We start from the raw sequence: 15,209 nt of genomic DNA on the forward strand, positions 1-15,209 counted from the left end.
GATCAGCTAGTCCAGGGTAGATTGCAGAGGATGGTGTCCAGGTGAGCTCTGAATGACTCCAGAGCTGAAGAATCCACCACCTCTCTGGAAAGCCTGTTCCAGTGCTCCACCACCCTCAACATAAAGAAATTCCTCCTCACGTTTAGATGGAGCTTCCTTTGCTCCAAATTTGTGCCCATTACCTCATCCTGTAGCTGGCACCACTGACAAAGGCTGGCCCCACTCTCCTGACACCCACCCTTTAACTATTTATAAGCACTGATAAGATCCCACTTCAGTCTTCTTCTCTCCAGGCTAAAAAGCCTCAAGTTCCTTGGCCTTTCAACTAGATGCAAGAGTTTTATATGCTAGATAAGGCTGCAAGGAAGCATTCAATAAAGGCTAATGCAACATTAGAGTGGCTGAAAAAACACTGGAAAACAGAACTATTCATCCTCAATTTAACAATGTGAGTCAAGAGAACAAACAAGTTGCAGTACAGCACAACGGGGAACATACTATGCAGTGCCTTCCTTAGATATTCTCCCAGGAGATAGAAGGTTGAGCTTCAAATCAAGAATAAAAACAGTTGCACACAGCTCACATCCCTAAGACAAACATATTCTGTGCCTACCTGGTGGCCAGCATACAGATCTCTTGGCTATCAAAGCTTAATCACCACAGAAAGCAAGGGAAGTGTTCTTCAGTGGTTTTAAGTCAGGTTCATTTTTTTCCCTAGTACAGCAAAAGTCTACAAGTATACAAAAATATTAAAGAGTATAGTGGTAGAATCATAGAATCAGCCAGGCTGGAAGAGACCTCCAAGATCATCCAGCCCAACCTAGCACCCAGCCCTGCCCAACCAACCAGACCATGGCACTAAGTGCCCCAGCCAGGCTTGGCTGCAACACCTCCAGCCACAGCCACTCCACCACCTCCCTGGGCAGCCCATTCCAATGCCAATCACTCTCTCTGCCAGGAGCTTCCTCCTAACATCCAGCCTAGACCTGCCCTGCCACAGCTTCAGACTCTGTCCCCTTCTTCTGGTGCTGGCTGCCTGGCAGAAGAGCCCAACCCCACCTGGCTACAGCCTCCCTGCAGGCAGCTGCAGGCAGCAATGGGCTCTGCCCTGAGCCTCCTCTGTTGCAGGCTGCACACCCCCAGCTCCCTCAGCCTCTCCTCACAGGGCTCTGCTCCAGGCCCCTCCCCAGCCTCACTGCCCTTCTCTGGACACCTTCCAGCACCTCAACAGCTCTCTGCAATTCAGGAGCCCAGAACTGGACACAGCACTCCAGGGCTGGCCTGAGCAGTGCTGAGCACAGGGGCACAAGAACCTCCCTTGTCCTGCTGCCCACACTGCTCCTGAGCCAGCCCAGGATGCCATTGGCTCTGCTGCCCACCAGGACACACTTCTGACTCATCTTCAGCTCCTCTTTATCAGCATCCCCCAGGTCCCTTTCTTCCTGGCTGCTCTCCAGTCACTCCGTCCCCAGCCTGTAGCACTGCTTGGAGTTGTTGTGGCCACAGAAGGTAAAGACCCTCACAGATTTCTCCCCCAAAAGCTTGTTCTATTCATTTTGTGCTTGTATCTACCCCACTTTCAGTTCCCACACTTGCTGTCCACCCCTTCTCACCTGTATTCTGTAGTTATGCACCTGTTAATGCTGCAGAGAGGTACACACAAATATATACACAAATACATGTGGCAACTGCATCTGGAGAAATATTTATGACCTCCAGTTTTCCATGCAACATCTACAACTAAGCAGGTTCAAATAGGGTGGCAATGGTGAGGTCTAAACTGAAGGAAGAGAAGGAATGGGGCAGGATCTCCATAATCTCTGTATGAAACAGAGAAACACATCTGCCATGTCAGAGCAAAGGTGTCAGAGTGACCTACCCTTACTGCTACTCCTCCTGAGATCAAAAGCACTCATTTCCAACTCCTTTTTTTCATGACATAAGGTAGGGTACCCAGGAGCTCCCACAGTCAGTGCAACGTGGGACCACTTACCACTTATCACCTCAGCCCAGGGAATAGAGGACAGTCAGCAGTGCTCAGGACAGTAACTCTGCAGCTTTTGAGATGGTATCTTTTTTGGGTGATGCCTAGAGAGGCTGAAATCTCACCTTTTTTTGCTCACAGCAATCCTTTTTTTAACCTGATCACCATTACTGGCAGAGTGGTTCAGTTGAAGATCATGGAAACTCTGTCAGTGACAAAGTGTTCAGCTGCCACAGATGCAACCCCTAACAGTTCTTTCTGTTCTAGCACAAGAACAGAAGTGGTGTTGATAGGGCACATGGAAGACAGACAAAAGTGGCCTAGGAACACTTTAACCTATCTTTGATGCTAGCTTCTTCACAGAGAATCTGTCTTTGTCTAAGCCTACTCTTAACTCCCAAGTCCCCTTTAGGGCACTGCATCTACAAAAGATGCTTCTTCATTTTGCTGTCATTGCAGAAGTAAATCATAGAATCATAGAAGGTTGGAGTCAATCTTCGCAATATGAGCTTCAAATGTGAACTTCCAAGGTCTGGTTTCATCAGAACATTCTTAGCACCTATTGCACAGAAACAATTTCACCTTTTAACATCTATTGCATAGAATCAATTCGACCTTTTCAAATCAATTGCACTTCTTGCATTCTCTTTTAACATGCTGAATTCCTAGAACCTTGTCTTTTGGACCACAATCTCTACTTGTAGTTTCCATCACTCTTCTCAGCTCTTATTTTATCACAGTATCACCAAGGTTGGAAGAGACCTCACAGATTATCAAGTCCAACCCTTTACCACAGAGCTCAAGGCCAGATCATGGCACCAAGTGCCACGTCCAATCCTGCCTTGAACAGCTCCAGGGACAGCGACTCCACCACCTCCCCGGGCAGCCCATTCCATTTTATAAGCACATCCAACATTACATTCAGTTACTCCCAACAAATAAACTCAACTGCACAGGGCTGGCAAACCCCACACAAGTGTCATCTTTGAGACTACTTCAAAAAACAAACAGTGGAAGATCAACAGCAGCAAGGCCTCTGTGAGAGGCTCAACAAACAGGGTTGAATATTGCAGAGCAGGTCTTACATGGCTAATCTCACAAGATCATTTAGGGAGACAAAGCTGGTGAGAGGCCTGGAGCAGAGCCCTGTGAGGAGAGGCTGAGGGAGCTGGAGGTGTGCAGCCTGCAGCAGAGGAGGCTCAGGGCAGAGCTCATTGCTGTCTGCAGCTCCCTGCAGGGAGGCTGTAGCCAGGTGGGGTTGGGCTCTGCTGCCAGGCACCCAGCAGGGGACACAGTCTCGAGTTGTGCCAGGGCAGGTCTAGGCTGGATGTTAGAAGGAAGTTGTTGTCAGAGAGAGTGATTGGCATTGGAATGGGCTGCCAGGGAGGTGGTGGAGTGGCCATGGCTGGAGGTGTTGAAGCAAAGCCTGGCTGGGGCACTTAGTGCCATGGTCTGGTTGATTGCATAAGGCTGGGTGATAGGTTAGTCTGAATGATCTTGGAGGACTCTCCCAACCTGGTTGATTCTGTGATCTTCTCAGCACAGTCTTGCTTCTTGAAGTGGTAGGCAGTTTTCCTTTCTGCCCTTCTCACTTATTCAGACATTGCTAAAGGTATCTTTCACCTCCTTCAATATTTCCTGCAAGAATATGACCAACATCACTCCCACCATGACCTGAATTACGGTAGGCATAATGACTGCTGGCAACAGTAGCATTGATCAGTGCTGTATTCCACCTATGGGTTTCTCTTCCCATTTAAACCAAAATGCTAGAGTAGTATTTGTTATTCTACACTGCAGCTTATGAAGACAAAACAGAGAAACCTCAAGAGGGCTGAAGAAAGAAAACAGGATCCCAAGATTTACTGCCAAGCTATTTCCACCAGAACACCAAAAGAGCTCTATAAAGTCCCCCTGGAACCTTCTCTGGAACACCTCATACGAGTCTGGGCAATGCATGCTGAAGAGACTATGTGATATGTGAAAGGAGGCAACAGTGGGACTTTAAGATGATCAGTGAACAGGAAGCATCTCACTTAAGAGGGACTGGTTCAGCAAAATTACAGAATCACAGAATGATTGGGGTTGGGAGGGACCTCTGGAGATCATTTAATCCCACCCTAGTGCCAGAGCAAATTCACCTAAAGCAGGCTGCACAGGATGATGTCCAGGCAGGTTTTGAATGACTCCAGAGAAGAAAGAAGCCTTTTCCAGTGCCTTAGAAGTATACTGAAGTGAAATAAACATTCTAAAGCAAGAACTGCTATTTAAGATGAATATTGGCAACTGCCTCTGAATGAAGGAAACCTGAAAATCACTTCAGAATTAGAGGATTTGTAGTCTTCTAATTCAGATGACAAAACAAATTAGGCTCATGTTACTAATATCATCATTTTGTGTAGTGCCAATTAAAAACCCAGCTTAAAAAAAAAAGTAGTGAGAAAAAGGTCCAAGTTAGAAGGGAATCTTCTCCCATTTTCTGGAAAACATGGAGAAAGAAGAAAATAGGTCACCACACTAACTCCAGAGTGACCACTAAAGTGTGCATGTCAATAGCCCCAAGTCTCCTGCTGCAGAGACTGCTGAAAATGCAGCTATTTTAGGTTAAGCCAGCCCCAGCTCTGAAACAGTTTGCTTACACTTTCAGAGCTCACCCACCCAAGCAGAGGCTGCAATGGCAGAACTACTCCAGGGCAGGCACCTGTGCGGACTCCACACAGGGCAGCTTTGTCTACCATCACTAACTGCAAAACACAATTCTCATTGCTCCTATTGACAAAGGCAAGAACACCCACATAAAGAACTCCAAAGCTTACAGGAACAGCTTCTGGGCACTAGGCCACCCTATCAGATCAAATATTTCAACGTTTCAGAGAGCCTCAAACTCAACTTCAGACATTATTCTTTTTTTATACTTGTTCCTCTTCCATTTTCTCACGTAGACATAAATCATAGAATTAGTCAGGGTTGGAATGGACCACAAGGATCAGCCAGTTCCAACTTCCCTGCCATGCCCAGGGACACCTCACACTAGATCAGGCTGTCTCGACCCTCATCCAGCCTGGTCTTAAACACCTCCAGAGACAAGGCTTCCACCCTCCCTGGGCAACCCCTCCCAGGCTCTCATCACCCTCATGCTGAACAACTCCTTCCTAACATCCAGGCTCAATATACCAATTTCTGGCTTTGTTCCATTCCCCCCAGTCTTATCACTCCCTGAGAGTCTAAAAGGTCCCTCCCCAGCTTTCCTGTAGGTCCCCTTAAGATTTTGAAAGGTCACAATAGGGTCACCTCACCTCCTCTCCAGACTGAAGAGCTCCAAATCCCTCAGTCTCTTCTCATTAGACTATGACAAAATAAGGATAAACATAAAAATCCCTGAAAACTGAAGCCACATTAGGAGCAGCTACTATTGTTCAACTAGCTTGAGGGGATTATTCCTTCACAATATCTTTCAGTGACAGCATTGGACACACACACGCTGAGACTGTACTCTGTCATTCTTCCTGGGAGGTGTTTATGTCACAAGGAATTAGGGATTATAGCAGATTTGGGGGAGGGAAGGAAGGACAACACAAGTGTAGGAAGAGGCAGTATACAGCTACTTAAGAGTATTGACTGTCAAGCACTGAAGATGAGCTGACCACTACTAGAAAGAACAACTGCTCTTTTAACCATAGAATCAACCAGGTTGGAAGAGACCTTCAACATCATCCAGTCCAATCTCGCACCCAGCCTTGTCCAATTAACCAGACCATGGCACTAAGTGCCTCATCCAGGCTTGGCTTCAACATCTCCAGGGAGGGTGACTCCACCACCTCCCTGGGCAGCCCATTCCAATGCCAATCACTCTCTCTGCCAGGAACTTCCTCCTAACATCCAGCCTAGACCTGCCCTGGCACAACTTGAGACTGTCCCCTTGTTCTGTTGCTGGTTGCCTGGGAGAAGAGGCCAACTCCATCTGGCTACAGCCTCCCTTCAGGTAGTTGCAGACAAGCAATGAGGTCACCCCTGAGCCTCCTCTTCTCCAGAATAAACAACCCCAGCTCCCTCAGCTTCTCCTCATAGAGTTTGTGTTCCAGGCCCCTCGCCAGCTTTGTTGCCCTTCTCTGGGCACATTCCAGCACCTCAACATCAGAAGCAACCCCAGCTAAAACAGTTTGGCCATCATCTATTACTGGAGGTTCACTGGGATCTGGAATGAGACCAGACAAGAATAATGCTGAATCACAACAGTTCTTCTCAAGCTTGTAGTGATTCCTGGGAGGATTATTACAGATACAAGTGTCATACCAGTTCAAAGCTGGTCGGGTGCAAGCATGCTGCAGGGGTAGAGAGCAGCACACCACAGCTAGGCTGCGTGCTCAGCCAGCTACCCTCCCACTGATGGATCAGCCACACTGCTTTTCCTACTGGCAAGGTAATGTGGGTCAAAACTACAGTTATGGGGTCACAAAGACTGAATGTTATCATCATTTTTCTCACAGCAACTCACATATCTAACGCATGCACTTAGCACCTTCCTCTGGCATTATCATTCGCACATGACGCCTCTGATTTCTGTTCAGCTAAAGCTTAAATATAGACAAGAATGGTTCAGAGATCATGGCTCCCTAAACCTGGAGGAGCATATTTTATACCCATGTTCTATGTTATGAGAGTCCACTGAAGAGTCAAGTCTGCCTACATGCTTCTTAAGGAACTCAGGCCAAAAAAAAGTGGCATTTAAACCTCTGTGCAATAACTAAGTAGCCAGCACTGGACAAGTTGATCAAGACAAAAACCCCTGAAATACAAAATGAGACCTAAAATAGGCAGCCCCTGATGCAGAACACATCTGTGCTAGTTTGAGGCTGGCTGGAATATTTTAGTGAGAGGAATTAGATGATAGGCTGTGAAAAGGAAACAATGGTGATGTCTCCTGCACTCACAGGCTTGCTGAGATGTATAAAACCAAGAACATAAACACCAGTAACACAGTGGGTCTCTTTTGCAGCTGGTGCCTGTGCTTTTCTCCCTGGCCTGCTTTCTGTGTAACTAATCCTTCTGCTTTCTAGCTCCCCTGGCCAATCATAGAATCAACCAGGTTGGAAGAGATCTCCAGGATCATCCAGTCCAGACTCACCCTGCACATAAGGCAAAGTCTGGGATAAGGCAGAGCGGTGGAAAGAAGGTGGAAGGCTGGTTGGGAGCCCCTCCTGGGGACTCTGGTTTCTGGGCAGGGTGTTGTGTTTATGTATTACTTTTTAACTTGTATATTTCTGTATACAGAATCAGCCAAGTTGGAAGAGAGCTCCAAGATCATCCAGTCCAACCTAGCATCCAGCCCTGGCCAAGCAACCAGACCATGGCACTAAGTGCCCCAGCCAGGCTTGGCTTCAGCACCTTCAGCCACGGACACTCCACCATCTCCCTGGGCAGCCCATTCCAATGCCAATCACTCTCTCTGACAACTTCCCCCTGGCACAACTTGAGACTGCGTGCCCTTCTTCTCTTGCTGGATGCCTGGCAGAAGAGCCCAACCCCATCTGGCTACAGCCTCCCTTCAGGTAGACAACAATAAGGTCATCCCTAAGCCATAGAATCAAGCAGGTTGGAAGAGACCTCCAAGATCATCCAGTCCAACCTAGCACCCAGCCCTAGACAATGAACCAGACCATGGCACTAAGTGCCTCAGCCAGTCTTCTCTTGAACACCTCCAGGGATGGTGACTCCACCACCTCCCTGGGCAGCCCATTCCAATGCCAATCACTCTCTCTGTGAAGAACTTCCTCCTAACATCCAGCCTATGCTTCCCCTGGCACTTGTGCTAAGCTGTAAATACAGCTTCATTCCTTAACTCCCAGACAGCTGAGTCTAGTCTGGGTGATTTTCTGAAGGGAAGAGGCGGGCAGGGGGTGGGTAGGTAACACCCAAACCATCACACCATCATGTCCCACATTGTTTTTTCCCTTGATGCATAGCCACTTTGGGGGGGGGGGGGGGGGGAAGGGTGGTAATTATAATCTTCTTAAGTTCTTAGAGAAAAAGTAAATACAGAGAGCATGTTCTCAATTGTATCAGCAAAAACTTTCAGCATGGCAGTTAACATTACCTCCCCAAAATCAGAAACATGAACAGTGGAAAACACAAGTGAACACACACATTAAGGACCACTCTTGAGCTGCTGAAGAGTAGCAGGATGACCCTGGAAAGCACAGACACAGTAACAAGGAAAACAAAATAGTTCTACTTTGTGCCTTGCAGCCCTACAACGAACTTCCCTCCTCTAAGGCACTAGGCTATTACATCAGAGCCAGCTAGCACAGCGCTCTGCTTTGCCCAGGCCAAACGCAGAGAGCAGTTCAATGTTACCTCGACTAACCCTTCAGAAGGATTAAAACAGCTTTTCTTTTGAAACAAAGCTCAGCAACAGTCCCTGCGACATCCCAAAGTGACATACCGCTGCTCTGCTCCAAGGAAACCACTTCTAGAGAAGTCAATGCAGGCTTGAACCAAATTCCATTTTGGAATATAAATAAGGAGCCATTCACAGCAGCAATTTGCTCAGGGAAGTCACTCACCTGCTGTCAACAACCACCATCAAGGCCCACTAAAGGGCCTCAGCAAACCACAGATACAGGAAGCTTTTGAGAGAGAGCATCACTCTACTCTCCAAGTAGTAGACTTACTAAAAGTGCAACACAGTTTTTACTTAGGGGTCTGTTTCCTTCCTGCGACAGTGTCACAAGATAAGAATCGCTGTGTGGGTTCCCAGCACTTGTTCAACAATGTGCCACAGAGATTCTGAAGCACATCCTCAGCATGACAGCGACAGCACAAAAGGGAAGCGACTGAAACAGCCTGCCGAGGAAAGGACACCTTAAGGAAATACACCTGAGATAGCTACAGTTAATTCCACTCTTTGCTCAAACCACAATCAGCAAACGACCTTCTTTAGCACAGTGCTCTGTATGCTCCACATTGCTTGCTCCTGCCTGGGAGAGCAGCTCCTCACCTACTACTTCAGCTTACAAAGACCTTGCCCCTTCTGGCTTGAGTTTACATGAAGGTGACCTACTACCTACATCTTTCTCACTACATGGAAGATAAGCAGTGCACCGAAGAGTAGAGAACTTGCTCTTTGCTTTAATAACCTCTTTCCTAAGGCACATTTCAGATTTGTAACTGAAGGAAGTCCCAGCTCACACTCCTGATACTTCCCCCCTCCAGACTATCTTACTAATCCTTATAACTGCAGTACCAAACTGCTTTTGCAACTCACTCTGTATGAGTGACCACTAAAAGATTTTCGGGTGGGGTTTTGCTTTGTTCTTTGGGGTTTGTGTTTTCCATTCGGCACCTTGGGATGTCTTACCTGGAGATGTCCTGAGACCAGCCCAGTGAACTCTGGTTAAGCAGAATTCATTGAGCAGCCAAATAATGTACATATATAAGAACATATAGACAAATGCAAGTGTATATATATTAAAAAGCAGAGAAGGGGAAATAATCAAGCCCCTGAAATACTTCTTAGCCAGGCTGTTAACACAGCCCATGCGAGAGCGTTAAAACGAATCCTAAGGTTCAGCTCGGAGGAAACTTGGTCCCCAGCAGCACCTTGAAGCTGCTGCTTCAGCGAAGCGCTCACACACGTGTCCTCCTCTGACGCTCACGACTGTACACTAAGTTTCGTCCAAAGCCGAGTCAGCCTGCCCGGGAGTGCGGAGGGCGGGAGCAGCACCGGGAGCGCCGCTGCCCGCTCGCAGCGCCCTTTCTAGCCGCAGTCGGGACGCGCGTATCCCCGCCGGAGGTCCGCCGCGCCCGCGCAGCCCCCGGGCACCCCCCGCCGGCGGCGGGGCGGGGCCGGGAACAAAGCCCGGCTCCGTGCCACCCTCCCCGCTCCGTCCCGCCATTCCCGGGCGAACTAGCGCACGCTCCACTCCGCCATCCCCCGCGGCCGTGGCTGCCTCGGCCGTAGGCCGGCGGCTCATCCGGCCCCGCTGCCGCGGGGAACGACCAGAGCCAGTCGGACGGGTGCGGGCGTGGGACGGGAGGAGCCCAGCGGCTGCTTGCTTTCCGCTCGGCCCGCGGCGGGGAGTGCGAGCGCCGCGCCCACCCCTAGGGGTTTCGGGGGACCGCCGACCGCGTCGGGAGAAGAAGGCAGGGCACGTACCCCCCGCGATGAGCGAGCGAGGCCGGGATCGCAGAAAAAGGAGCGAAAGAGGGGGGGCAGAAGGAGACCGGGCGCGGGCCGCGGAAGGGACCGGAGAAAGCTCAATCTCCTCAGAGTAGAAGGGCAGGACCCCGGCCCGGTGGGGAACGGTCAGAAGGCACCGAGCGCACACGAGCGCTACGGACCCGTTGCCCGCCTACTGCCCCGTGCCCGCCCACCCCCGCGGCGGCGAGCAGGGCCGCCCGGCGGCACGCTACCCTGCCCTCCGTAAACAAAGCGGAACGGGCCGGGGGCCAGGCCAACGGCGGAGGCCGCGCGCGGCGCAACTCAGCCTCGCCTCCTCCCACTCCGCGCACTCCGTTCCCCTTGGAACGGGCGGTCCCTTCCTCCCACTCCGCCACGATCAGGTCCCAGCTCCGCCACCGCCTCACCTATCGCGCCGGTGGAAGTGCTGCCTCTTGCCACCGCCCAGGCGCCGCTCCCTCAGCGCGGCTGCGGTTCAGGCCTCCCGAGCGACTCTGACGGGAACCGGTGAGCGAGTCGCGCCGCCAGCATCCCCCGCCGGCTTTATCCCGACGCCGCCTCTCCCCTTCGGTAACTCGGCGGTCAGGCTCGTCCCTCCCGCCCTCCGCGCCTCGCCATTGGCGCGGCCGCTCCACCAGGAACCGGCGCTCATTGGTGCGGACGGACAGCATTCACGCGGGGCCCGCCCCACGCCCCCTCCCCGTTGGCTCTCGCACGCCACAGCCTCCCTCCCTGCTCCGCCCCCACGGCGCCTCAACCAATCGCAAGACCCCGAGGAGTAGGGCGAGTCTCCGATTGGCGCTACCAGACAGCTTCCTGAGGCTCTGATAGGCCGAGCCGGCAGCCAGTTCTACCCCCGGGCCAGCCCGTCCGTGGGAGCGCGCTGAGGCGCTTCGCTACCCCCCGAACTTCCCCTGGCGGCTGAGGCACCGCAGACAAACTCTCGCCCGGGAAGGGCCGGGAGGTACCGCGGAGTGGCAGGGGGCTCACTTGGCGGGAGCGCGGCCTCAGACGCCGGGCAGAGCCGCCTGCAGCCCAAGGAAGCCTTCGCACCACTGATGAGAGCAGGACCGATCGCTAGTGGCTAGAACGGTGAAGAAGGTGGGCATCGCCAGGGCAGCCGGGAATAAAGCGGCCTTCCGGGCACGCTGCGACACATCAGAGAAGCTTCTTCGCTGATGAAGGAATGAGGCCCTGCCGGGGTCCCTCATTAGGGGCCGTGACGAGCGGACGCTCCTCGCAGCCCCCCTTTTCGCCCGTAGGAAGAGAGGAAAATACGCCCTTCCCTCAAAGGACTAAGGGCAAATACTTGTGTCTCGGCCAGCTTCACGAATACCGCCTTTTTGCCAGAAGTTAGCCGCCTTGTTCGACCAACGCGAACGGCCGAGCTTCCCCCGCAGAAGCTGCCTGGCTCCGACGATGCCTGCGGGGCAGGGCAGGAGCAGTGGGGGAGGCTTCCAGCGCTCCTGCACGGCAGGTAAAGCGCTCGGGCTGCTCTCGCCATTGGAACTTGGCTTTGACTGCACGTACTTCCCACAGGCGCCAGTCTGCGAGGAGTATCGCCGTGCAGGAGACACAAACGGAGAGGCAAGGTGGTGAGATAATTCACACAACACCCTCAGAAAATCCATCTGATACTGGGACTGATCAGGATTTCATTACAAGAACAGGTCTGGTGGCTGGGGTGTAACAGTGCCTTTCTAAACACTGCCAAGATTTGCGAGCTGATTGTAATAAAAACAGAAAGAGTATCAACAGTCACGTTTAAAGGGGGTTGATATTTTCTGCTGAACTGCTTCAGAACCTACAGGCTGGAAAAGGAAAATAAAACCCGGGGTGGGGGAAGGAGAGGAAGAAATACATGTCAAGCATGACAAAACACCACCAGATCTGCAAAACAATGCTATAAAGAGTCCTGAAGTCTCAGGTTTCCCACTGTCTAATACAATCCTGTCCAACAAAACCAGAACTGATTAAAAATTATGCTTTTTAGGAACAGATGTGCCTGCACAACAGCTGGCAGTCTCTGCTGAGAGAAGCTGCAAGTTCTACTGAATGCTTTGTACCATTCCGGTTTAAAAGATCTCTTCGTGCTCAACTATTTATGTCCATGGACAGCACACCCTTGGGACAGATAACATACACCAACTTGCAGAAACCAGTAGAAAGAATAAAGCAGGACAAGGGAGGGGAGAAAAAGTATCCTGGTAGCTGAGAATAGTTGTTCAGGTTAACTTTCTTGCAGTTTATGAGTGGAGGAATATTTTAATTCTATTATGATAATTATCACAACCAAAACATGGGGCAATAGCACACCTAAAAGCAACATTCATTGGTGCTAGTGTTATGCATAACTTCAGACAATTACTATGTCACAAGTTGTTTCTGATTTTAAAGTTACCCTGAATTAGGACCTCAGCCTGGTCTCCCCAATAACTGCATGTACATCTGTGCACCCAAAACTAGAGTATCTAAACCTCCCCACCAATGAAAGACCACTGCTGTTTAACTCTGAGCATCTGAACTTCACAGGATGCATAATCAAAACACACTTTGAGTGCTGTGTCCACTTCTGGGCTCCTCCATTCAAGAGATGTTGGGCTGGAAGGTGTCAAGAGAAGGGAAGCAAGGCTGGGGAGGGGCCTGGAGCACAGCCCTGTGAGGAGAGGCTGAGGGAGCTGGGGTTGTGCAGCCTGCAGCAGAGGAGGCTCAGGGCAGAGCTCATTGCTGTCTGCAACTACCTGAAGGGAGGCTGTAGCCAGGTGGGGTTGGGCTCTACTGCCAGGCACGCAGCAAGAGAAGAAGGGGACACAGTCTCAAGTTGTGCCAGGGCAGGTCTAGGCTGGATGTGAGGAGGAAGTTGTTGGCAGAGAGAGTGACTGGCATTGGAATGGGCTGCCCAGGGAGGTGGTGGAGTTGCCATCCCTGGAGGTGTTGAAGCAAAGCCTGGATGAGGCACTTAGTGCCATGGTCTGGTTGACTGGATAGGGCTGGGGGATAGGTTGGACTGGATGATCTTGGAAGTCTCTTCCAACCTGGTTGATTCTATGATTCTAAACCACTTTCAGGTTTTCCTCTTGCCTGTTTGCTTTACAAAATAGCCCTAAGGATTAGGTAATATGTAAAGTACTTTTCAAAGTACATTACAACACTAGTTATTATTAATAGCAATTATTATCAGTTAGTCCTTATTAATTGAGGCTTTGAGTATCAGCTCCACAAAGACACCCACTCTGGTTTCTTGCTGATGTGCCACAATGCTTTAGGCAAATAACCGATTCTTTGTTTGCCACCACTTGTGGTAATTACAACAATGCTCCTTGTTTTTTCAGTGTGAAGCTGTTATTCCTTCACTAGGGAGAGAGTGATTTTTCCAAATAACGTCCTGTTAACTCCTGGCAGCCACTAAAGGATCAGAAGCTCTCAGCTGTTGTGTTTTACTTTATTATCCAGTGTGCCCCCTAAAAAAACAGCAACAACGAAAAACAGGCAGCCAAAAAAAATCACCATTTCAGCTACATACTTGAGCATGTGAACTTACACTACTTGTTTTGGCAGCTTTCCTCACCAACACACACTCTAACTCCTTCACTCCTCTACTTGCTTCAGTTGGGTCTTATGCAATGTGGTAAAACTGAAGTTATTTGTTAAGCAACCTCTTTGTTTTGCAGTGGATCTGTATAAGTCCTGTCACTAACTGTTGACAAGAAGATGGAAGGGAATTTCTCAGGAAGATCAGCACTTAAACCACCTGACAGTCTACACATAACTCACTCTGTTAATTCTTGAGCTCCAGCTCCAAGAGTTCTGAATATTCACCAATTACTTTGTTTTGGAAGTATTGCAAAACCTCCCAAGTCCTTGTTACTTAAATAATCATTTCCTTTTAAAAGAACCTTATGTTTTAAAGTGAAGTTTTTTTTCCTTCTTTAAGACATCTCCTACAAAATAAATCTCAAATTTCTAAAGGTTAGTAACTATCAAGTTACAGGATTCAGTATTTTCAGTCTTAAATACATTCATCATTCCTGAATGATACCAAGTCATAAGACCTTTGGAGTCATAGAGAACCAAATTGTAATCACTGAAAAAAGATGGTTTTGACTCCTGACTTGATACTATCCCTCTTGACCAATAATCTGTTTTGTAGATCTGAAACACAAAACAGCAATTAGCAAACTGCTGCTGAAACATCAAACCGACATTGGGAACATCATTAAAACAGTTCCACACACACTCCTCAGTCCACTTTTCCTAGAGCCTTTTCATGCCTAGCGTTCACTTTATAGTTGTATTCCCTACTAATTTCAGACAGTCCACATCCATGTTCCCTACAACTTCAATCTCCAAACCCTTCCTTCTCCTATCTTCAGGCATCGGCTTTTTAGTACAGCCATCAGACAGTAGCAATTTAAGCCTCTTACCCTGGAATTCCAGGGCGAAGAGACAATGGTTTGCTCCAGGAAAGGCTTAAAGGGAGTGGTGCATTCCAGGCAAGCAGAGACAGGTCAGGATACGGCAAATTCAAGCTCTGAACGTTTACAAGCAAACGCTGCAGCACACACTACGCTATCAGAAACATTTCCCCATTTCTGATAAGCTGCTACCTTCCTCCAGTGCTGCAATTTCAACAGCATTAGCTAGAGGCAAGCACACAAACTTCTCATCTCTCACTTCAATACAATCCTAACCTACAAACCTTGGCCACTTTCCCGTTCAGATGCCAAGTTTGGTTGGCCACCAGTTTGTTGTTTGGTCACAATTCAAACTCTTAGGTAAGAGGCATCCTTCACCTTTAAGTAAGTTCTGTACACACATTTCAGAGAATGGTTTGGAAAGGACCTTAAAGATCATCCAGTTCCAGCACCACTGCCATGAGCAGAGACACATGCCATTAGGCCAGGGTGCTCAAGACATCGTTCAACCTGGCCTTGAACACCTCCAGGGAGGGGGCATCTGCAGCCTCCCTGGACAAGCTGTTCCAGTGTCTCACCACTGTAACTATAAAGAATCCCTTTCTAATCTCCAGCCTAAATCTGCCCTCTC

The 15,209-nt window shown here is 49.5% G+C and overlaps 1 protein-coding gene across 8 annotated transcripts in view; it reads right to left on the bottom strand.

Moving 5' to 3' along the window:
- Positions 1 to 10,745, bottom strand: part of FRYL (FRY like transcription coactivator) — a 245,094-nt gene extending 234,349 nt beyond the window's left edge. For 7 of the 8 annotated variants that reach the window (XM_064149248.1, XM_064149243.1, XM_064149246.1 and 4 more), the window contains exon 1: positions 10,571 to 10,743. The gene's annotated coding sequence lies outside the window, so the exon portion shown is untranslated. Of the gene's footprint in view, positions 1 to 10,570 lie in introns of all 8 variants that reach the window. The other variant, XM_064149252.1, reaches the window with a different exon arrangement.
- Positions 10,746 to 15,209: the final 4,464 nt, after the last annotated feature.

This window comes from Pogoniulus pusillus, chromosome 9, assembly GCF_015220805.1.
Source record: "Pogoniulus pusillus isolate bPogPus1 chromosome 9, bPogPus1.pri, whole genome shotgun sequence".
NCBI classification, from domain to species: domain Eukaryota; kingdom Metazoa; phylum Chordata; class Aves; order Piciformes; family Lybiidae; genus Pogoniulus; species Pogoniulus pusillus.